General features: G+C 38.6%; 1 protein-coding gene across 1 annotated transcript in view; it reads left to right on the top strand.

Moving 5' to 3' along the window:
- Window positions 1-15,554: 15,554 nt before the first annotated feature.
- The window catches only part of gcgra (glucagon receptor a), a 74,466-nt gene continuing 63,668 nt past the window's right edge, over window positions 15,555-26,352 (top strand). The window contains exon 1 of the mRNA XM_081386320.1: window positions 15,555-15,820. The gene's annotated coding sequence lies outside the window, so the exon portion shown is untranslated. The remainder of the gene's footprint in view (window positions 15,821-26,352) is intronic.

Raw genomic sequence — 26,352 nt, 5'->3', positions numbered from 1 at the left:
CAGAAGGTGAAATTCTCAGGGGGACTCAGTATATGCTCTAATTCTGCTTTATAAATACATCTCTACAGTCACTGAGTTTCAACACTTAGTCACTTAACATAATTCACGTATCTTTCGTTCCTCCAAAGATCTCTTGTCTGTTTATTTTACCATCTGTTTCGACAATCTTACACTTCCATTGCAGTGCCAAAACTAAAAAGATCATTGTGACCGTTCAGCCTTTCCAATTGCAATTTCCAAACCATTTTGAGATTCTGTTGATTTGAAGTTTCCAATGAACTCCTCATGAAACAAAAACTCAAGAATAATGGGATGTGCTTAACGGTCACTGGTCGTTTTTGATTTCTTTGCTGTGGAGCCATAGAGGACAATGTTAAGTGGAGTTTAGAAAATGTATCTTTCTATGTACGGATGGGACTACAAATGTCAGGAATCAATGAGTAAGTGTATGTATGACAAATTCAATTTACTTGATGCTGTGCTGAATCAAACTTGCCTTTAAACAGATTCAAATGAGCTTATGTTACACACCTCAGCACTCTAATGCATTTAACCCAGACACTATTTTATAACACTGTTTTGACATGCAAATTGAGGTATATGAAAGCAAAACAGAAAAGTTGACTTGCATTGCAAACCGAAGCTTTATTTATCAGGTGATGCTTGTACTACAATTTGTAATTTGTGCAACAAAGGACACAAGGGCAATGTTAATGTCTTCAGTACCAATGCCTCTGAAAATTACATTTATATAATTTACCTGGCTGCTATTGAAACACGCTTTCCATATGAGAGAGCCTTTTTCAAAGAACATTGTAGATTAATCAGTCTATTCCGGGGAATGGCTCAAAAAGCCCAGAGCAATTTGATACACTGATCTCTGGAAGGCTTTGGAAGAAGCATTTATCCAATTCAAAAAGCTTTTCTTTCAGAACTGAGCATAATATCCTTAATGGCTCAGGCCTGATGATGGATTTTCACAGAAAACTGGCACAGTTCTGGACCTTTAGCTCAGACTCTGGAACTACTCAGCACCATTTATAAGGAATCTCGTACTTTAACACCCACCGTCAGTCCGCAGAACGCTGTAATCCTTTAAAAAACAGAAGACATTCATTTACTGACGCCTTGATCTGCAAGTGCAGTTGTAATCGGTCAACGTCACGTTCGGTTTTATGGCTCCTGTAGCTTTTTATCAGGCCTGAGAGAAGTCACTTTTTTTTCACAGTTCACTGCTGGCTTTGGTGTGCATGGGAGTCTGGACAGCTGGACCTGCCAGAAAATACACCTCAGGGAATAGTCAGTTCCCATTCGACTACTGTTCACGCTGGCTGAAGGTCAACGTTTATTCAAAATATTGGACCAGAGAGAAAATTTATTGGCTTTCCTGAGCAGAAATAGATTCATTTGCTAGTATTACTTTGTTTATGTCGGGAGAATTTTGCCTGCTTGGTCGATTAGCATAAGTGCCCTGTTAAAAATAACCTGTTAAATTTACAGTGAAAAATTGGCTGATGTGGGGGCCAGAAATTCAGGTGTTAGGGGATGACACATTAGTGCCTGTATATTTTACAACATATAACTGTATATTTCATTACGTTACTGTTAATATACGAAATCTGAACTACCGAAATCTGCTATCCACCTTAAAATCTAATTATAACCACCATAATAATACAGGTGATATAATAGAAAACCACATGATGAATGAGTTAATTGTCCATAAAACATGGTCAGTACTTGTATGTAGATGGTGCACAAGGTCATACACACATAGACAAAACATCATGGTATCACACATGACACTAAAAATGCAAAAAAAAGTTAACTAAACAGAAAATGCAACACAAAACCCTTTACGGACTATACAAAAAAAAAAAAAAAAATGCAATTAAATCATATGTGATGTGTCACACAGGGACTTCTGGGAATGGACCTTTACTATTTTTCACTGTAAATGATATGGTCATTTATAGATTTTACTTGCTAAACCCATAATCGTGACAGTATTTTACAGTGAAATCAGTTGATACTAGACAACATTCCTAAAATCCTCAGAAAATTTAATCCTAACAAAATCCCTCAAAGTTATCCCTAAAATCAGAGGGAAATGATAGGTGAATAACACTGATGTTGAAGCACCTAACCCTGGTTGTAAGCCTTAACTTGACATAAACTGTAAACGTGTGCCTCAAATCTGATTGGTTGATTGAAATGTTACAGGATCATTAAAGTTGTTGATCCTGGAACGTGTTGCCTTTGGTGAGATCAGGTTCTGCATGTTAGCCAATAAATAAATGCTATTGGACTTTTGACTTTTTGCTGAAATGTTGACAATGTAACTAGCTCCTCCCCAATATAAGGGCATATATTATAGATTTTTGGAAAATAAATTATTTGTTGACAGTTAACATTTGGTTTGACTGTAAAAAATGATTCTTGCTCTTTAAAGTTTGATCATAACTGTCTTTCTCCTAGGGAGAAACACTGAAAGAATGAACAGTGACCTGTGTTGTTTACTCATTTGACTCACCAAAGCTTATCTTCAAAGTTGGGCAATGAACTTTGCATTGGGACAGAGTTCACAGTAAACAGGGGCATCTAGGAGCTGGGGAGGAAAAACATGTCTTTTGAAGTTTTGCAATGTTGTTTTTTTATCCTTCAGTGCATGGGTGTCACTTTGTTTTAAGAGGAGGTGGGGTCACAGCAATGCAAAAGCTTAGCTCATGGATATTAATTAGGTTAGGTTGTGTACCATCATGCCAACTTTCCATTGTGATTAGACGTGCCAATGCTCCTCAAATATGACATGATGTAACAAGTTTTGATACATAGTCATGTGATGCTTTTGTTTTTGTTATTGGTCTGAAGGTCAGGCTTAAGTACCATTTAGTCATTTATCAAAACGGGAATGTCAGCAAAATTGCAATGACATCCATATGATATGTTGAAAGATTGAGTTTTGGATGCCAGCATTCTTTTTGATCATAAATTCGCAGACACAAACATGTGTTTTATTTGATAGCATCACACTTACATCTGTCTCAGTATTTTGCGGGTCAGATGATTCGTTGGTCTGGAAACCCCTTGCAAGTTGCAATTCCAAACGAAGACGAAGACGAAGACGCGGACTGAACTTAAAGTAAGAATAAAGTTAGCAAATTAACAGTTAATGTTACTTGGGTTGGTAGATTCTTTAGTTTACAGTTTTCAAATTGTTGTACAAAAACGAGGTTTCAAATGTAATTTGAAGATTGTTGTATGTGGATTTTCTAATTAGCATTAGCCTAGGCCTAACTTACCATGTAGTCAGGTCCCAAAATAGATACATAGCCCTGGATAAGATGCAGTAGGCATTTTTGAGGAAAAGTACTTCAAGTGTTGTTTCTATATGATTTTTAGGTGCTGAATCCATTTCTGCCATATAACAAGTTGTAAACGTCACTGTTTTGGCATAAACAATAAAAACAAAATGGCTGCCAAAAAAAAAAAAGTTTTAATGCATTTATTGCAGTTTAAACATTAAACATTAGAACTAAAACTATGCATTCTCAGAATATTTAAACATGTAAACAATGAAAAAACAACATTAACATGAAAGGGATAGTTTTTAATGGCTGCTGGAATTATGCCAAGGTACACTGGGAAGCATATATCAGTGGAAATATGCAATTATGCCCAGCCCGAAGGGGGGGACTTGGAATACACATGACCCCAGGGGGCTGCATATTGAGAATCACTGGGGTGTCCAGCCGCAAGTGGAATATTTCAAACCCAGGGGTGGCAAGGTAGCTTGCCGAGGGAAAGACACATGCTCAGAGAGGCTTACAGTGGACTAAACACGTGGGGGTTGCCCAGAGGCCGTGTTAGGTGTCGCCCAGCCTGCAGATCTACATATGTCTGTTAGCGAGGCGCCATGCGCTAGAGCCCAAGAGGATGCCACACTCCGGGTGGAGTGGGCCGTCACATCAAGGGGGCATGGTCGACCTTGCTGCTGGTAAGCCAAAGCAATGGCGTCCACTATCCAGTGAGACAACCTTTACTTGGAGAGAGCCTTTCCCTTCAGCTTCCCACCATGACAGACAAAGAGCTGGTCTGAAGTCCTGAAACAATGCATCCTGTCTACGTAAGTATGGAGGGTGCGTACTGGACAGAGCAGTGCCAAGGCTGGGTCTGCGTCCTCCAAGGGCAGCGCTTGCAGGTTCACTACCTGGTCTCGAAAGGGTGTGGTGGGAACCTTGGGCACATATCCAGGCCGGGGTCTCAGGATCACGTAAGAGTTAGCCGGTCCAAATTCCAGGCACGCTTTGTCACCCAAAAATGCCTGCAGGTCCCCTACCCTCTTGATGGAGGCCAATGCAACCAGGAGCACTGTCTTCATTGACAGGAACTTAAGCTCCACTGATTGCAAAGGCTCAAAGGGAGCACTCTGCAGAGCAGTTAAAACCACAGAGAGGTCCCAAGAGGGAACGAGAGGAGGGCGAGGAGGATTCAGTCTCCTCGCTTCTCTCAGGAAACTGATGATCAGGTCGTGCTTTCCAATGCACTTACCATCAACTGCATCATGATGTGTGGCAATGGCGGCACCATACACTTTCAGGGTGGAGGGAGACAACCTTCGCTCCAACCCTTCTTGCAAGAAGGAAAGCACGACACTGATCGGGCCTTTCGTGGGTTCTTTAAGTTTAGAAGAACACCAGTTGACAAATAAGTTCCACTTCAACGCATAGGCATGTCTCGTGGACGATGCTCTAGTCTAGCGGAAGTGATGGTAGCCACCACCGCTGGTGGTAGGGTACTCAAACCTGCCTCGTCCCGTCCAGGAGCCACACATGGGGGTTTCAAAGATCGGGACGAGGGTGTCATAAGGTGCCCCGTCCCTGAGAAAGCAGGTTCTTTCTCAGAGGAATTGGCCAGGGAGGTGCTGTCGCGAAGAGTACTAGTTCTTGGAACCAGGTGCGGTTGAGCCAATACGGGGCAACCAAAATTACCTGCTCCTCGTCCTCCCTGATATTGCGCAAAGTCTACGTAAGAAGGCTCACTGGGGGAAAACGCATACTTGCAGAGGCCCCGCGGCCAGCTGTGCGCCAGTGCATCCGTGCCGAGCGTGCCCTCGGTCAGAGAATAAAACAGGTCGCAGTAGCAAGAGTCGTGGGAGGCAAACAGATCGACCTGTGCGTCCTCGAACTGATCCCAAATCAGATGAACCGACTGGGGATGGAGTCCCCATTCTCCAGCGAGAGGCCGAAACCGAGACATATCAGCTGCACGGTTCAGGTCTCCCGGGATATAAATGGCTCGAAGCGACCTCAGATGCTTCTGACTCAATATGAGGAGGTGGCGAGCGAGTTGCGACATACGGCGGGAGCGCAGACCACCTTGTCGGTTGATGTACACTACTGTGGCGGTATTGTCTGATAGGACTAATACGTGCTGACCCCTGAGCAACGCACAGAAGCGGTGCAGGGTGAGACGTACAGCCAGCAACTCGAGGCAATTGACATGCCAAAGGCGCTGGGGTCTTGTCCAGGAGCCTGCGGCAGCATGTCCATTGCACATGGCGCCCTAGCCCATTATGGAGGCATCTGTTGATACAACAAGATGTCAGGAAACTCGTTCTATGGGCACTCCAGCCCATAGAAAACTGAGGTTCGTCCACGGGGTGAAGGTCTGACGGCAGTTACTGGGACTCGGAGCGTGCCGTGTTGCCATGCCCACCTCGGGACTTGATTGCGAAGCCAAAGCTGAAGCGGTCTCATATGAAGCAAGCCGAGCGACGTTACTGCGGCTGCGGATGCCATATGCCCCAGGAGCCTCTGAAATAGTTTCAGTGGAACCGCACTCTTGCCCTCGAACTGACGAAGGCAAATTAGCAGTGACTGCGCGCGCACACTCATAAGCTGCACGCACATGGCGACCAAGTTGATTTCCATACCGAGAAAAGAGATCCTCTGCACGGAGCAGAGTTTGCTCTTCTCCCAGTTGACCCGAAGGCCCAGACAAGCTAGGTGCCGCAGCACTAGGTTCCTGTGTTCGCAAACCTTGTCTCGAGAGTGAGCTAGGATCAGCCAGTCGTCGAGAGGAACAAGGGCTACCTCGACAACCTTTGTGAAGACGCGAAGAGACAGGGCTAGCCCGAAAGGGAGAACCGCGCACTGGTATGCCTGCCCCTTGAATTTTATATATATATACTGTATATATATATATATATATATATATATATATATATATACTGGTATGCCTCATTTGCATATGTAAACATGACATTTCAGAAAACTTGTAATACAAAAAATGTCTGTCTCTATGTAAGTGAAAAACTGGAAAGGTTTTATGGTGATATCTATAACTTAAAATTTTTACCCTATCCACCTGTAGTGTTTTGGCTGTGAATAATGCACCTATTGTTTCAATGACAATTACAAGAAAATGGGACCCTTATTTCAATGTTATACGGTGGATCCTTATTCAGGAGACATTGAACTTTCTAAAAATGTGGTATAACAACTTTTCCTCAAAAATGCCTACAGGGTTACACAATCTTGAAGATTCGGACCTGACTAATGTGGTTACGCTGATAGGTTGCTTTACTTGTAACGTTAGCTTAACGGTAGGCCTAATTGAAACTTTGCAAGTGGTGATAATAAAATAGTTTGTTCTAGTGTAATTTGAAGCTCACATTAGAATACACAGCCATGAAATAAGGGATGTAAGTTAGTGTAAGCACGTGGATTTTCAAAACATCCATGAATAATGTAAGGTAACGTCATTTCTTTTCAATCTGGGTCTTATTAAAAAAATATATGTTTTTGTGTTTAAGTGACTGATGGGAACAACAATCTTTGTTGGCAGTTTGCAGAGGCGAAAAAAATAACAGTTGGCCTACATTAATGGGCAATTGCGTATCTTTAACTTACATCCACAAAACCTGCTTATTCGCCACTGACATGCTCAGATTATTATTCTAAGACTGTCTGACAACATTATGGAACGGATCCCTACAGAAGTCGACATACATGTTTGTTATGATCCTTTTTATTTAACCCGTTTACGTAGAAAGATTATTGTTTAATATTCACTGCACCTTAAAACATTTACCTGATCGGACTCCAGATATTTGGACACTATTTATGATAAAAGTTGTAGTGACATTAATTTATTAATTTGTCAAATATTGCAAATAATCCATTTATTTGTTCAAAAGATACAATTGACAGCGTCCATTAGGACTCTTCCAAGCGTGCGCGCATTTGTAGAAATATCGATTTAGTTTTCAAACTATTTCGTCATACAGAATGCATACTCCATTTACCACTGAACTACGCGAGCTGAAAGAGCGCTTACAATTGTCAATCATCTTACGTGACCATAATCCTGCCTTCTGCATGACGCATTCCCTGTACTCTTTTCTCATAGCTCTGAGAGAAAACAAACACAAAGAAACATTTGATATGAAACTAAAGACAATTAACTGTCTGATCGGCAGGTCAACTACCTGCAGTTTTTGTGGAGAGAAAAAAACGTGAAACTATTTTTTTAATTCTAGTTATAGTTAAATGATTTGCTACGATTTGGGTTTCTTGCATTGTTCAGTTACTAACCATAACACTGTGTCCTTACCAGGTTATTCTACTGACAAGTTGACTACATTGGATAAAGGTATGTAACTTTCAATATATTGTATTTAAATTCTATAATAAATGTAGTGAGGAAACTAGGGGTGAAGTTATAACTCAGTTAGCTCATGGGCCAGACAAAATTTCAAAATTTTTCATTTCAAAAGGCAAAGTTCCAGTTTTCCTGTTTGTTCTTTTTTTTTTTTTTTTTTTTTCATTTCACAGAACAAATTTATAGTCCTGTCAAAAATTTCGTCAAAAAAGTGACTTATTAACGTGTATGCACCATATGTTGATAGCTGCTCAAAGTCTGCCATTGCATTAGTTGCATTGCATTGCATGGTAATCTATTTTTGTCTTTCCAGACATCAGGCCACCTAAATGTTGTTCCTAGTGTTTTTCTAGTTGGTATTCTGTTTCTGTTTCTTTTTCACTGTGTCTCTAATTCTTTCAGTATCTGAAGAATAGATGTCTCTCCATCTCTCTTGGTCTCTTTCTCAGATCGAGGAGGAATTCTGGAGGATCACACTGAAGCCACTACAGTCCACATTCTTTGGGAAGTTGGACGAATACACGCCTAAATTGTTGAGACTCTACAGGGGGACGGGAGGAGCTGTAGGGAAGAAACTTGATGAGACCCTTGAAATCATGAATGAGGCATGTACTTTTAAAATTGTAGGAGTTACTTTAATGTTGTAGCATTCCGATATCTGTACTTAAAGGGTCACACAAAAATTGAATTTCTGTCATTAATTTCTTACGCTCATTTCGTTCCAGAATCGTAAGACCTTCTTTCATCTTCGGAACACAAATTAAGTTATTTTTGATAAAAATCTGACAACTTTCTGACCCTCCATAGACCGCAACGTCATTGCAACTTTTAAAGTCCAGAAAGGCGGTCAAAACATTGTTAAAATAGTCTATGTGACTCCAGTGGCTCAACCTTAATGCCATGAAGAGGCGAGAATACTTTTTGTGCACACAAAAATAATGATATTATTCAACTATTTAATCTCTTCTATGTCAGTCTCTTACGCTGTTCACGTAGTAAACACAGCATTGCCTTTCGGTGTTCTACTTCAAAACGCCGGCTTAGTATTGGCCTCTGGTTGGCCAGCTCCTGCGTCAGCACCACATGCATTTATCATTGTGCTTACGTGAACAGCATCGGCCAGTATACTCGTCACTTCATCACATTAAGGTTGAGCCACTGTAGTCACATGAACTATTTTAATGATACTTCCTTTCTGGGCCTTGAAAGTGGTTATGACGTTGCTGTATATGAAGGACTGAGACAGCTCTCAGATTTCATCAGAAATATCTTCATTTGTGTAATCTTACGGGTTTAGAGCAATGAGGATGAGTAATTGACAGAATTTTAACTTAAAGGGTTAGTTCACCTGGAAATTAAAATTCTGTCAGTAATTACTCACCCTCATGTCGTTCCAAACCTGTAAGACTTTCGTTCTTCGGAACACAAATTAAGATATTTTTGATGAAATCTGAGAGCTGTCTCACTCCTCCATAGGCTGATTGGTAATTGCATCTATCAAGGCCCAGAAAGTTAGTAAAGACATTGTTAAAATAGTCCAAGTGACTACAATGGCTCAACCTTAACTTTTTGAAGCGACAAGAATACTTTTTGTGTGAAAAAAACCACAAAAATAACATCTTTATTCAACTATTTATTTTCTTCCGTGTGGGACTCTGATGTTCACGAAAGCCCCACGACGCATGCGCGAGAATGTAGATGACGTCCTGACATAGCCGGAAGCACTTCACTGTCTGTTTACAAGCAGGGGACATACTGTGTATGTAAGCTATTTGAATTCGACATTGATTATGCTTTAGGTCTCGATGTAGTGTATAAAATGTTTTTTAAGTGTTTGAAATCTGCAGACATACTTACAAAGACAAAGTTACAAAGTTTTATGTACAGTGCGCATCATCCTCTGCTTGTAAACAGACAGTGAAGCGCTTCTGGCTATGAGGACGTTATCTTCAGCATCTTCTCAGTTCTTGCACATGCGTTGTGATGCTCTCATGAACTCACGTCAGAGTCCCACACGGAAGAAAATAAATAGCTGAATAAGGTCATTTGTTTTTGTTTGTTTTAGCGCACAAAACGTATTCTCAACGCTTCATAAAGTTAAGGTTGAGCCACTGTAGTCACTTGGACTATTTTAACAATCTCTTCCTTTCTGGGCCTTGAAAGTGGTCATGATGAGCTCTCAGATTTCATCAAAAATATCTTAATTTGTGTTCCGAAGATGAACGAAAGTCTTGCGTTCAAATCAATGTGAAAAAAATTGGGCTTAAATCACAACACTGCTCAAAACTACCACAGCAACCACGTAATCCCACCCAAATCCTGACAACACGCAGCACATTCTTCAAGTGACTTTCAATCTTCGATTGACTTGCGTTCTTCGAGTGACTTTCATGCACAATTTTTACATAAGTATATGGATCAAAACTACCACAGCAACCACGTAATTCCACCCAGATTTCTGTTCAGAGGGAGAGCAAAGAGCTAAATGCATTCTTCACATTAGCAAACAAAAAGTAGGTTAAATTCTCTCTGGTATATTTCACAGGTTTGTGATGACGACGATGCTGCAGCCATCCAAGAGGCCTTCACTTCATTTTTGCTCGACATCTTTGTGGTCAGCAAAGCCAGAGATGGTGGTCTTGAGAAGCCAGAAGATTGTGTGAGCGTGTTGTTTTAAAGTCTTAGAGTATGTTACTGTACAGGACTGAAAAACACATCTTTATAGAAAATATTATGTAAATGTTTATTTTTCTGAAGACAATAAAGCCTTGTGAACTTTCACTTAATGAGTTTTCCTCTAGCACCACCATGAAGCACAATTTTCTGTTGTACACAATGTCTCAACCTGTGAGATGAATATATTTTATTATACTTTTTTTATACTGACCTTGTCAGTTTTTACTATCAAATGGCCAAATGTCAGCTTTATGTAATGTAATAACTAGATTTTCATATTTGATGAGTACATTCCACATTCAAACATTCCAAGTACCAGTGTTGAACTTTTACTATAGTAGTAAAAAATGTACTATTTGCATTTATACTTTCAGTAGAAATACTCAGTTGCTAATTATAAAATTTGAGTACTTGTAACTCTAAAATACACTAACAAATTTTGAAAACAGTAGATCCCACTTGAAATTTGGAATCTGGAAATGTAAAAATTAAGTTGGATTCAATCAAAAATAAACATTTAGAACTCTTAAAGTTATGTAGATCACACACACAAAAATGACTAGAGCAATGCTAAAATTAAGTTAACTTTATGTACAAATTTTAAGTTAATTAAATAAAAAAATTAAGTTAACTTTATGTACAAATTTTAAGTTAATTAAATAAAAAAATTAAGTTAACTTTATGTACAAATTTTATTTTAACAAACAGAAAAGTTAAGTAGTTTGTACAAAGACTAGTCTTGTTGGATCTACGTAATAAAATTATGCAAAAGAATTCATCATATTTTTTAAGTAAATCAAGCAGAGAATTTTTATCAGTGTAGTACAGAAGGATTTATAGTACATAGAAATGAAAAATTAAGTCTCTGAATTATATACTGCAACTTTTCCCGGATTTTATAAAGTGTCACCATATGTTTCAGCGTCATCTCTGGGCGTATGAAAAATTAAAGGGATAGTTCGCTTTGAAATAGGATGTTGGTATGTTTTAGCTTACATCAAGGGCATCCAAGATGTGTCTTTTTTTCCGCAGTAGTTTCAATTTTGATATTTTTAGGTCTAACCGTTCTTGTCTTTCAGTCATTTAATGCAGGTGTATGGTCACTGTCTCAAAGAGCATGCACAGAGTCCAAATTAAAACAATTCCCCATTGTCCAAATTAAACAATTCCCCATCGTAAGTACACATTGATGGCCTAAGACACGAAACGAGCGGTTTGTGTGAGAAAACGAGCAGTATTTATATCGTTTATACCTCTTGTAACACAGCCACGTCCAAGTGATCTGAGGGCGCGAGCGCATCCTGGTGTGTGACGTGTACGCAGACTGGTGCATAGATATAGACTGGTGCATAGATATATACACTAGATGTCGCCTTGTCTACGGCAGTTCATTGGAACGAATGTCTTTAAGGCGACATCTAGTGTATATCTCTATGCACCAGTCTGTGCACACGTCACACAGCAGGAAGCGCGCGCCCTCGGATCACTTGGACGTGGCTGTGTTACAAGAGGTATAAACGATATAAATACTGTTCGTTTTCTCACACAAACCGCTCGTTTCGTGTCTTAGGTCATCAATGTGTACTTACGATTGGGAATTGTTTAATTTGGACGATGGGGAATTGTTTTAATTTGGACTCTGTGCTTGCTCTTTGAGATAGTGACCATAGACCTGCATTATATGACTGAAAGACAAGAACGATTTGACCTAAAAATATCAAAATTGAAACTACTGCGGAAAAAAAGACACCTACATCTTGGATGCCCTTGAGGTAAGCTAAAACAAACCAAAATGTAATTTCAAAGTGAACTATCCCTTTAATACTGAGTACTTCAAATTTTAAATCTATGGTCCAAAACCCAGACCCTTGGATCATAATGAATCCAAGTGAAATGCATTGTTTGAATTGAATCACTTCAACTGAGACATAGCCTGTCCTCTCAAATTAACATGCTTGCTTGGTAATTATTAATACTTCCCTAGTAGGAAAGTCACTCATCATGGGGTCAATAACCCTTGACAGCGGTATTTATTTATGCTTGGCATTTCAGTGGCACTCATTAACAGATGCATCCGTGGGCCCGATGACTCCCACACAGCGACTATTACTGCGGTGTCACCGTAAGCAAGGGATCAGGATTCTACACGTGAATGGCTTGAAGCAGAAGGACAGCGTACGGGTTGAGTGGAGTCAGGGGAGCTTTATGAGGAGGCTGTTAGTCAGGATTAAAGGAAGAACTGTTTTCAGTCATATTTTAAGTGAATGACAAAAATTCTGCCATTTTTTACTCACTCTTTTGTCACTCCAAGCCTGTATGTTGTTATTTTTCCATAGAACACAAAAGGAGAATTCACGAGAATCTTCAAGAATTTTACAAAATTCTCTTTTCCATATAGGCTTACATTGTGTAATGGCTATTGCTGAATTTGGAACTGCGTACTAGTATACTACTACTTTTACCATATCTTTCTGGCAGAAATAGTTAGAGTAGTATCACAGACAGCAACATGGTGTCGGCCCTGATCCGGCCCACGTCTGGTACGCGTTGAATCCATATGTGTCAGATGTGGCCCGGATCTGGGCCGACACTATGTTGCTGTCTGGGATGCATTTGATGGTATGTCGAATTCAGCATCTGTCACTATAGCGTCAACAAAGAAAAATGTTTTCTAAACCCTTCTAATTCTGCCATTGGTCAAACAAACAGATAGTCCCACCCACAACTCATGCCATTGGTTGAGAAACTGGTGCTGCTTCAAAAATCACACACACACACACACACACACACACACACACACACACACACACACACACACACACACACACACACACACACAAACAGGCGCACATATCTTTGTGGGGACTCTCCATAGACGTGGTTTTTATACAGTACAAACTGTATATTCTGTCCCCTTACACTAACCCTACCCCTAAACCTACCCATCACAGAAAAGTTTCTGCATTTTTACATTTTCAAAAAAATATCATTTAGTATGTTTATTAACCCATTTCCCTCATGGGGACCGCTGGCTGGTCCCCACAATGGAGGTGATCTCAGGTTTTACTATCCTTGTGGGGACATTTGGTTCCCACAATGTAATATAAACAAAAACACACACACACACACACACACACACACACACACACACACACACATTCTCTCTCTACCAAAAGTTTGGGATCAGTGAGATTTTTTTAAGGTGATATCTCTTTTGCTCACCAAGGCTGTATTTATTTAATAAAAAAACATTTATATTAATACAATTTAAAATAATTGTTTTCTATTTTAATATATTAAAATGTAATTTATTCCTGTAATGGTAAAGCTGAATTTTCAGCATCATCAGTCCAGTCTTCAGTGTCACATGATCCTTCAGAAATCATTCTATTATGATGATTTGATGCTCAAGAAACATTTCTGAATATTATCAATGTTGAAAAATGCTGATATTCTGATATTTTTATGAAAATCGTGATACATTTTTTTTCAGGATTTTTTCAGGATTCTTTGATGAATAGAAAGTTCAAAATTTATTTGAATTTATTTATTTGAATAAAATTTATTTAGCATTTATTTAAAATAGGAATCTTTTTTGACATCTGTTTTGTCAGGGTGTGTCTGTAATGGTAGCACGATGATGGAAAATCCAAAAGAAACTTTATTTTTTAACCAAACGAACACGTAGATCACAGGAGAAATCACAGAATAACACAATACCATAAACACTGAACAGAAATAACACAGTCTAATAACACAGTCTTAACACAGGGAAATATATATATATATATATACGCGCGTGTGTGTGTGTGTGTGTGTGTGTGTGTGTGTGTGTGTGTGTGTGTGTGTGTGTGTGTGTGTGTGTGTGTGTTGACACTAGTGACAGATGCTGAATTCAGGGTTTTAACATTTAATTGTGTGACTAAGCGAACATTGCAGTTGCTCTGTGTGAGGCTTTCAGTGTAATGATGGACCTCCCAGTGATTCTTCACACACAAAAAATAAATCACACAGCAGAGGGGAGCAGATTTCCACAGACGAAACACAGCAATGGGTCTTATTCACAGCGTGTTTGTTACATGATGACTTTGTGATGGTGCATGTTTCCATATCCTAATCTTTAGGTTTACGAACATGATATCCAGATGCAGAGGACATTGTGGGATTGTGTTTGTGCCATGACACTGTATATGATGAGTGAGTTAGAGCACTGCCTGAATTTTCTTTAGGTCCCCAAATGCAGAGCTTCTTTGTGTGTATTCAGTCATACACATATTTACAGACCAGTCAATTTCATTAAAGCTTTCGGTGTCTGAGAAGTGTTGTCACACACCATTTGTTTGATATAGCTGTTGGATAAACCCACACATGACATTCAGATAACAGTCAACTATATCAGATATAAACAAAGAGTTCTCGGGACAAGGGTAGTTTTCATAAATGTCAGGAGGTCTGGTCACATCTATTTTAGATGTTTTCATTTTATACAATGTAATATTTACAGGAATAGTTTATTTTGGCCAGAACAATGGTTTGATATTTTTGTTACCTTTTGCATTGAAGCTGTTGAAATTTTGCAGGGAAAAAAGGCTATTAAGCAGGTTTCATTGTGACAACTTACCCCATATAGTGTAACAACATGCCCTGCTATTGGGGCATGTTGTCACAAAAGGGTAATCTGTTTTGTGTCCTGTATCTTTTTTTTTTTTTTTTCTTGGACAATATTGGTGCTTTGCATAAATTATCTTAAAAATAAACTTAGCCTGATAAATAGTTGTAAAATTATACAGTTGTTAAAAAAGTTGTAAGTTGTAAATTAAACAACCCAGGTGAAAAAGACGTACTATTAAATATAAAAATGTACTTGAGTATGTTTTTAGTACAATACAAATATACTTTAATGCATTTTTAATACATTTAACACGTCTTTTTCACCTGGGAAGATTATGTTTCATTAAATTATTCCGTTTTTTTTGTTTGTTTTTTTTGTTTTTTTTTTCACTGTCTAGTAAACATGTTTTAGTAGCTACTTGGAAGAAAAAAAGTAGTGTATAAAATAAAAGTCTAGACCTTTGTCACATTAAGTATCATATTTGTAGAATACATCCGTCTCATTGCCTGTATTTGATACTGTCCTTTAATTAACTGTAATTCAGTGGTCGCTGCATGGGCTGAGTGTTGACGTCAGGCTGATGATGATGATGTTGCAGACACGCGCTCCGCAGCTTCACTTTGAGCGCTTCATTCTGCTCGTGCGCTGGAACTATGTGTGTGTGTGCGCGCGCGTGTGTGTCACCATAGACCAGTCACACCAAACCTGAAGAGCAGACTGATATTCTCCGAAGGATTCATCTCGCATCAATCCATTCAGGATTGGATTACGTGTTTAATCCTGCGCTGGGATTCAGTTTTGTTCATCTGAAGATGCCCGCTTGTGGAACGCAGATTGGGGACTTTCGCAGAATTAAACGAGCTAAAGGTAAAACACTTTTGATTTATTCCTCATCTGTGACCTTTGCGAGTAGTTTAAGTTTTATCCTGGATAGTTAAACTACACAAAGTTGCATCTTTTGCTTTGTGTTTCAGAGAAAGGGAAGTTGAAGTTCAGTAAAAGCAACATTTGTAGCTCTTATTGGTTATCGATAGCATATGCGCATATTAACATAAAACTTGTTGGAGAAAAAAATAAGTAGCCTATCACCTAAAGGAAAAAATCTATCGGTTTAATGTAGGTTACTCTTGCGAAAGACAACTTAAAAACAGGCTGTCTGATTGCTTAACTCATACTTATCATGCAGGAGATTGTGATAGGACAAACCAGCTAAGTTATGTAACCATATAGACTACCCAGAGAAAACAATAGCCTAAAATAATATTTTCTGAATTTGATGTTCTTTTTTTTTCTTTTTCTTTTTTTTTTTTTTTTGCGTCGTATGCGATCATGAAGAGCCTAACTTTCAGACGTCTATTTTGCATGTTGGCCTACACTAAATGAAAGCAATTCAATTAAATTCTAAAGTTGTTTATTAGATAATATAGATTATATCCCATTGAATTGAATCCACGGCCACCCCTGAGGCTGACAAAAAAATGAGAGAGGCATTTTCGAGTGAATAACCAGCTTAGCAAATAATCACCAAATACGCAAAGCGCGAGCTGGAATAACTGAGGGATCACTTGCAGTTTAAATGTGTCGATATATATTTATTTAGCCTACAATATATCGCTACCTAATCTGCAAGATTAGATCCCTTTCGCGTCTTTGGTGATTATTTGCTAAGATGGTTATTTAGGCTACTCGAAAATCCCTCTCTCATTTTTTGTACTGTAGTTTAGCTGATTGTTAAAACTCATTCTGAAATGTTTCTTCATCGATTTGTACTGGAAACGGCTGTCTGTCACTACAGAATTTTCCACGGTTGTGGTTGCGTTTTGCTGGTATAGGCTATTTGTTCAGTTCAGGTTCTCTTCTAACTGTCAGTTAGTGAAGCGGTCTTCACACACCTCACCTGCACTTCAATTGTCTAGAAGAGTTTATCTCTCATCCATCTTTGATTAAAACAATAAAAAAAGCATATAAGCACCACCACTATACACTTAAAATATAGTCTACATGGTTCGGCTGCAGGTATTACATCTGAGCAGCTTTTCAGTACCACAACTTGATTTTATACAACAGTTTCGATAAAAAGACATTGAATAATTTACATGTCAGACATTTTGGCCATTTTATATATGGGTCAATGAAAAAAGTTCCAAAGGAAACATACATTTTGCTTGTCACTAATCAATGCACAGACTCCACAAGCCTTCAGATTTCAAATGAATCGATTTTTTTGTAATGCTCTGAACAACAATTCGGAAGAGAAAATTCGAAACCATTGTTTGCCATTCGGGTTCTGTCGCTCAGTTATCTGTGCCCAGCTATGACTTCAGAGGCCTTCTAAAAAACCTGCCACACCACTCAAATAATTTTTACATTTTCCCAAATAGTTTAATTTTTCAGTTTGTGCTGTTACACTTATTTCATACAGGCACCTGGAAACTTATATTGAAGTGCAAAAATATTTGTATGCAAGTTTTGTCTGTAGTGTGAGTAGATTGTTTGTAGTAGTACTGTTTTGAACTTGAGCTCACCCGAACAGAACAACACATTCTATGTGCAAGACCTGCACTTTGTCCTAATTGTGACACAATGTGGCATGGTGCTTCTTGTCCAATGTGCGACCCCCTTTAAAGGAACAGTTCACCAAAAATACAAAGTTCCGTCATGAAACTCTAGATGGCGCAGGCTGATAGGTCCTTAATCTGCTGTAATAACATCATCTCTATAATAGGGCACAGCTGATTGGTTCCTGCCGTATCAGTAGCCAATGAGCTCGCTGCTCAACCTTCAAATACTTATGAAGTATTTTCTGCATTTGATGTAGCAGTTTCAGCATGCTTTCAGAAATCCTCCACCTTCCCCAGCTCCACCTGTATAGTTCTATACGGGTAAGTTTGACATATTGTACAGCCGCAGCATGTCTTACTTGCTCACAGCTGTGTTTTTTGTGTATATTAGCAGTGGCAAGTCCCATATTTGCTCTGCAGCAGCAGCAATAACCAAAAGCAGCAGCATCTATTCCGCCAAGACCAACCATATTAATATTGTCATATCCATGGCCATGCCAAATACTCTGAGAGTTGTCATGATAGAAATTAAATTTGTGCCATACTTTACTAACTTTAATGTAATTCCAAACCTGTTAGACTTTGTTGCATGCAGAACAAAAAAGATGAAAGAGGCCTGTCAAAACTTCATGATGAACGAGCCCGATCTCACGGGAAAACGTACAAATTCTACGAGGTGGCTTATTCGTACGAATTCATACGACCTGACTCGTACGAATTAGTACGTTTTTTGCAAAATCGTACATATTTTACGAATTGGCCAATTCGTATGAATTCATACGAATGACCTACCCCTGACCACGCCCCTAAACCTACCCATCACGTGGGTTTAGACAAATCGTACAAATTCGTACGAGTGAGGTCGTACGAATTAGTACGAATTAGCCAACTTTTTATCATTCGTACGAATTTGTACGAATTGGTCGTGAGATAGCGTTGGATGAACACAAAATATGACTTTTTTTGAGATTGAGAAAGACTGATAATATAATTTAAAAAAAAATGATATGATCAAAAAGTTACGACAACCTATTTTTTTTACATTGCTTTAACTCATCAAAATAAGTTCAGAAATTTTCAACTGTTTTTTATAAGTTATAAATGATTTAACTCATTTTTAAGTCAGTTTAATGTAATTTAGGTTGAAATTACCTAAACATCCAAGTTGATTGTACTTTTTTTAACAGTGTATGGACTAAAAAAAAAAAAAAACATTTATGACTCTCTCTGGAGCTGAATGCACATGAAGAAAAGATGGCCCAGTCGCGTTCTTCTTGGGAATGCTAATGGTTAGCTCTCTCCATGTGTTATAGACTTGCAAAAACCAGCCTATTTGAGTGGATAACCAGTCAAGCTGGCAACACTGGTTGCTTCCACGTAATGTGTATCTGGGCTCAACATCTGCTTTGTCACAGTTGGAGGGAAGTGTGAGAAAGAAAAAAAAAAAAATCAGAATTATCTATGAGAAGTTTACACATGTTTACTATGTTTGCAATGCAAACATAAACCCATCCAGATTGTTTTAATGCTTGAGGAGACATGAAGTGGCCGTGAACCATTAATGCACTTAGACATTTATAGGTTTTTCTACCGGCTACAGCATCACACAGAAGCTGTTACAAGCCAAGATAGCATTTCACAACAAGCAATTAAGTACTAGTGAAAAGGTCTTTCGGATCATAGGGTATAAACCTCAAGGCATGCTATACTTGAATAATTTTCAGCAATTTACTTTTTTTTTTTATTATTCACAAGCTGGGATAGTGACAGTATGTGACAACAATTTTGTGTTGTTTCACTCTCATATTCTCTTCTCATTGAAAACCAGACCTCATTTCTTATGAATTTTGGTTATTATATAGACCTTTGGGACAAGTTACATCTTATTATGCATCACTTGCTGTGGCTGAACATGAAGGCTGAGTCTCCTACATGGTCTAATGATGAAAACGTGTGTAACTGGGGACCTTTCGGTTGTTTTTTAAATGGAAACCTCAAGAGACTACAGACATAAATTTCTTCACATGCCCTGATGGCGCCATCCTTTTTCATGGGTGTAGGAGTCATTTTTAATTTCTTGGCTTTGCCTAATTTAGTGAACAAATGCTTTTTATTTAATGACGTCCAAAAAAGTTCCAAAAGCCAAAAGTAAACACAGGGCTTCAGACTAACACATGATAGTGATGGCATCAGCGCAACCAAGTATACAGACATGAGACGGAGACAACACACAATTGTCGTGCACATAATTGGTTGGAGCTGCACTGTTCATTTTGGTTGCGATCTTCGTCCTATTTGGGGATGTTCAGCTTTTGGTGTTTCCATCGAACCAATTTAATTATTTATACTTGTAGGTAGATTTGCATCATGTTATGTCATTAACGTACCAAGCCCCATTAATGTACTATGTAATTCATGTCTAGCGATGCCCCTGGCTGAAATAAATAAATTATGAATTCCAGTAATGTAGAAAGTGTAAGCTTGTCCAATCAATGGAATGCATATTTTTTCAGACTTTTAAGTAGGGACTAAGGAGTTAGTGCTTGGTCATAAGAAAATAAATAATTTATTAATTTAGCCCATACATTTATAATAGGATTTGTTCACAAGACGTCTGAAGGCATGGATGCAAAGTGTGGAAAACACAGTGGTTGTGGGAATTATAAGAATAGTTCATGTTTTAATCAATATCTGTGCCTCTATTCCTGGAGTAATGATGCCTTAAGATCAATTCACACTGACTCAGAAATTCTCGTCCGAAATTTTTGCACGTTAAAAAATAAATATGACCTCACGTTGCGTCAATCACATTTACACCCTGCCTTCAAAACTTGCGTCCATCATAAAAAAAAAAATCGTATCGGTTTTTCAAATTGAATCGATTTTCTGCGTTTTTCACATCCGTAGCAAGTATTTTGAATGGTGTTTTGACAATTCAGAGCCACCAAATGACAAATACAAAAAAACGCATACGAAAATTTCGGACTCAGTGTGCAAGGACCTTTAAGCCGGGTTGTAGTAAGATTTTGCATGATTTGGCCATCTGAGACCAATTTTGTGAATCCTAAAGGATTCCTCAGATCCTGAGGCCAAAATCTGAAGTCTTTGATTGTTAGCTTGACAACAACAACAAACTGCCACTTGCTCTTGCTTTTTTCCCATTTTAGTTTTTTTCCAAAAGAAGTCTTGATCAAAATTAACTCTAGAAATTGTTTTTGCTTGCTAGCCCCCATTTTAATCCCGTATGTAAATGCACACATCACTGAACACATCACGGATTGATGATGTAAAACTCCATACGAGTCTTCTTGTGTGCATCCGTTTGTAATGCGTCTTGACTGCTGTACAGTCTGACATTAATGACAACACAGTGTGACATGGCTTACAGCGATGATCATACAGTCTGACAAGCAACAGTCGTAAATGACTATAGTAAAGTGTGCACCCGGCTTTAGGCTGATATATCAGTTTGTGAGGTGGGAAGCATCACATTAAGCCTGTGATGTTTCTTGTTGTTTTTCACCTTTCTGAAGGCAGTTTTCTCATTGCTACCAGCCTATGCATAATACCTAGGGTATTTTTAGTTCTTCCATTTAAGGCAGCAAAGAGGATATTTTAAAAAGATCTTTCCATGTCTGAATCATAGGACCAAATCAGGTAACACAGCAAAGGGGAAGATAGAGGGGAAGATTGTCTTCTTTGTGCCATATATTCTCTCCAGACACTGTTCATTTTACAGTATGTCAAATACACAAAGAAAAATGTCATAGTGGTGTTCATTTTAGATTGCACTCAATTCTGATTTGAAATGTATACTGTACAATGTACATAATATTGTACTCATTATCTGCTTTACAGTTGCCATAATACTGACTATCGTCATGAGATCTTGTTGTAATGCTAAAGTGTCTGAAATCATTTACTTCTTTACTGATCTTAACTTTTAGACTGAAACTCATTCTAGACTCCAATTTTAATCAGATTTCAATTTACATACTATAGTTGTTGTTGTTTTTTCTGTGTAAACTAAATGGAATATGTAATATGCAAAAAAAAAAAAAAAACTCATATAAATAGTTCCTGTTTGTCTGAACACAGCCTAAAAACAGAACATGACACAGTACTCAATTTAGTCTCAGATTTTCAACCCTGGTTAGTTGGAAAAACAATCTGATTTAATCTTGCCAGATTGAAAAAGGGCTTGTCATTTTTGCGTGCAGTATGTTTGTGGCATTGGGACAAACGTTACTAACTAGGGTGGACCTCACTGCTGTTAAAACAGTTTAATCATTCAATTGAAATTGGGTGTAACATGGTGTTGCGAGAGGTTGTTAGCACCAGTTGTCCTATGGGTCTGCAGCATAGGGGTTCACAAGTTCACCTGGAGTTTCATTACAAGTTCAGTGATCACACGTGCTGCAGCACACATACCCTGTGATAATTACAGCATCATGTTTCCCAGTGTTCATGTGTGCTCTATGTGTACTTATAGGTGTTCAACAAGTACAAACAGTGCCTGAGAGCTGTAGGAAACAATAACCCTTCACTTACTGAATTAGCATTGACTTCTCTGTTTTTAACCAGCTCAAATTTTATTGCCAATCATTCCTGCTTTCCTTCTTGTGGTGTGGTAAACGGATCAGCTCTGAGTTTATTAAATCTGTCCAAGTACATGAAACACTGCGCATGAAGCTAGATGCTGGTCAGGGCTCATTTAATAAAACGTTCTCAAACACACATGCTCTTTATCTCCCTGTGAAATCACATTACCGCTGTCATTTGTCCTGTGGACGGACAGACACTCATGACGTTAACACAATCTGCCTCTGTCATCTGTATCTTAATCAGTCTTAACCAGGCGTGACGCGACAAGTGTTCAGCTACAAGTGATTCATCCATCCAAACTGAAAGCGAGTATGCAGAGATGACACTATCAGAGCTGAACAGGACTTGTCTGATGTTTAATGTACAGATATGTGGAGTTGGATTTTAGATGTAATAATAATAAAAAAGAATGATATACAGTTGTATGTTGTTTTATATTCCGCCTCTATTGACATGGCGAATTAAGGATTCTTCCAGAACTGGAAAATCTAAATGTACTGTATAAGTAACTTAATAATTGAGTCAAGTTTTTGTGTCAGTTTGACATAGAGATTGAGGCTCATTATGTATGTGATGGTGTAGGTCAGATCAGAGTAGACCAATCACAACAGACTGGACCATCTGACCAATCAGAGCAGAGTAGACCAATCACAACAGACTGGACCATCTGACCAATCAGAGCAGAGTAGACCAATCACAACAGACTGGACCATCTGACCAATCAGAACAGAGTAGACCAATCACAACAGACTGGACCATCTGACCAATCAGAACAGAGTAGACCAATCACAACAGACTGGACCATCTGACCAATCAGAGCAGAGTAGACCAATCACAACAGACTGGGTCATCTGACCAATCAGAGCAGAGTAGACCAATCACAACAGACTGGACCATCTGACCAATCAGAACAGAGTAGACCAATCACAACCGACTAGACCATCTGACCAATCAGAACAGAGTAGACCAATGACAACAGACTAGACCATCTGACCAATCCGGGCAGAGTAGACCAATCACAACAGACTGGGTCATCTGACCAATCAGAGCAGAGTAGACCAATCACAACAGACTGGACCATCTGACCAATCAGAGCAGAGTTGACCAATCACAACAGACTGGACCATCTGACCAATCAGAGCAGAGTAGACCAATCACAACAGACTGGACCATCTGACCAATCAGAGCAGAGTAGACCAATCACAACTGACTGGGCCAGCTGACCAATCAGAGCAGAGTAGACCAATCACAACAGACTGAGTCATCTGACCAATCATAACATACTGGGCCATCTGACCAATCAGAGCAGAGTAGACCAATCACAACAGACTGAGTCATCTGACCAATCAGAGCAGAGTAGACCAATCACAACAGACTGGGTCATCTGACCAATCAGAGCAGAGGAGGTCTCCAAAACAAAATTAGGAACATTTAAAATAGCATAATAGGGACACTTTAAGGAAAACAGCTGAAAGCCCATAACAACAAAAATGTATTTTTAATAAAAATGATCTAAATTTATACTGTAAAGATCATGGAAAAGTGAATGCACGATTTTGTTCACCAGAGCACAGAGTCAGGAACTGTTTGATCATAAGGTTTGAGTCTGTTTTCTGACCTGGGTCACATCCTGATCTCTCACTCTAATTTCCTATAAATAATGTAAAAAATCCCCAAGAATAAAAAATAGACAATTTGTTTAAAGAAAAAATTATAGCTAAACTACGTAGCACCAGTGGCTGATCCTGACAGGATAGAGGCTCAAATATCGTTCACCATCCTTTGCATCAGTTTCAATAGATTATTCTTGCACGCTGCAGCCTCCCTTCTCTGTGAGAATTAATTGTGTTTTGATTGCATCCATAACCATGTCATAGTAATCATCCTCTCCCGAAATGCATGCTATCAGTGTCTGGAAGCGACAGTGGCGGCCCGCTATACATTTCAGTGAAATCACTAAACAAAGTGCAAACTAATTTGGTCCCTGCTCTTGATCCACTGACAAACTGATGCAATTTTGACTTACAGTATTAAAATAAAAGATATATGAGGGTGGGCTAGAACTCATTACTTAAAATCAAATTAATGTTGCACTGTAAGTCATCAAATGACATGAAAAAACATTAAAAATAAGATATTACCTTAGTTTCTCACCAAGAGAAACTTAATTGTTTCTATTAAAAATCTAAACCAAATCTAAACCAGTTTAAGCATTCCCACAAATGGGCATGATGGGGAATCCTCTGGATTCAATAACTTATTTTCTCCATTTACAGGAAGCTCAAAGAGAAAAATATGCAGCATCACATATTGTAGGCTCTACAGGAGTACACTGACAGCAGTTTCTTTCTCATCTGTCCTCAGGACACATAACATCTGTCATCATTACTGGGAACTTTTCCCAACACGTTTCATTTGTAAAGAGATTGTTGTTGCATCAATAAACACATGCCTCATGTTACAACCAAGGGGAGCCTCTGATGTAACTAAAAAAAGAGTGAAACTTTCCAGTCATTATTACAAAACAAACCCTGAGAGTGTATCAAATTTGCAAGCAATTTCACATTCGCAGTCATGATGTGTTGAATATCAGTGTGTGACTGATTCGGGTGCAGGTAATCACAACCATGATGACATCCAGAACAACATCACCATTGCAAGTGTGAGATTACTCTTATACAGAGGTTTTATCAACTCTTATCAAGTTTTGTCAAGACAAGTCACCTTCATTTAAATAGCGCTTTTAACAAAATGGACTATTTCAAAGCAGCTTTACATAATAGGAAATGAAAGTAACAGAGATTGTTTTGGCTTTACAGCAGCTCTAGAATAAAGTTATTGTCCAGCTAAATTTAGTTTTGATAGATTCACTTCCGTTGATCATAAAGATCATTAGTTATTAACTTTGGGGCCGCTAACACGACACCGTTCTAACAGAAAACCCTTGACTCGCTCCGGCCCGCTCATCCACATAATAACAGTGCCTGGTGGCTTGAGAACGCAAACCTTGAAATGTGACCCTGGATCACAAAACCAGTCACAAGTAGCACGCGTATATTTGTGGCAATAGCCAACAATACATTGTATGGGTCAAAATTATCATTAGGCTATTAAGTAAAGATATTTTGTAAATTTCCAACCGTAAATATATAAAACATATATTTTTGTGAGTGAATGCAGCAAAATCACATACATAAATGGACAAATTGAAAGGCGATTTTCTCAATGTTTCGATTTTTTTGGACCCTCAAATTCCAGATTTTCAATTTTAAAAAAATTACCCATGTGACTGGTTTTGTGGTCCAGGGTCACAAATAGATTCCAAGGTGCAAGAATATGCAAGAGGTACAAGGTAATCCCACTTTTGGCTAGCACACTCACATACCAATGTCTGTCGTTCAGCATAAACATCACATAACCTAATGAATGTTCATGACCCCAGCTTCTCCTGACATGGTTTGTGCACAAAGAGCCACTGGCACCAAAGTCTGTTTCGAGGAAAGTCAATTCACTCGCAGCCGTATTTACCACAGAAGTCCTGAAATCAATCAAATTTGACATGAACTGACCGACAAATGTTGTTTGCTCTCCTTAAAAAGCATAGTATTTCAGGTTGGTCCAGCCAATGAGCATGCAGGACACTGACTGTTTCTGGCAACCAGATATTTTAACTGCACCTGCAGTGACGCAATTACTTCACCCATTAATATGAGTGCACCATCTTATATAGTCTTTGCTGGTGCAGACAGTAAACTTCCTGAGTACTGAAGACGTGAACAACAGAAGAGTTGTCTTTGACAAAAAAAAAGTTAAAAGTCAGAGTATTTGTTAAATACTTTTTCTTTTGTTAAAAGTAACTTTCACAACAAAAATGCCAGCCTGGTCTCAATGTTTATACGTAGGAATTAATACGTAACATTGACTGGAACATGCATTTGGATTGATTCTGAAATGTACAATATGGATGTATTGAAAACATTAAACATTAACATCAATAAGTATTTACATTCAGATATTTACAAATCCTTTATATCAAAGATATATTTATATAGTTGCATTTTTACCATTTTATTGGTATGTTATACCCTATGTTCTAACTTAAACATAACCACTTTTCAACATTATATATAAAAAATCTAACAGCCAGCCCAGACAGCAACATAGTGTCGGCCCAGATCCGGGCCACATCCGGTACATGTGGATTCAACACGCACCAGATTTGGGCCTGATCTG

This window comes from Scardinius erythrophthalmus (assembly GCF_964197995.2).
Source record: "Scardinius erythrophthalmus genome assembly, chromosome: 1".
Taxonomy (NCBI): Eukaryota; Metazoa; Chordata; class Actinopteri; order Cypriniformes; family Leuciscidae; genus Scardinius; species Scardinius erythrophthalmus.
Note: the sequence above shows the minus strand (reverse complement) of the source record. Positions and strands in the feature narration are given on the sequence as shown.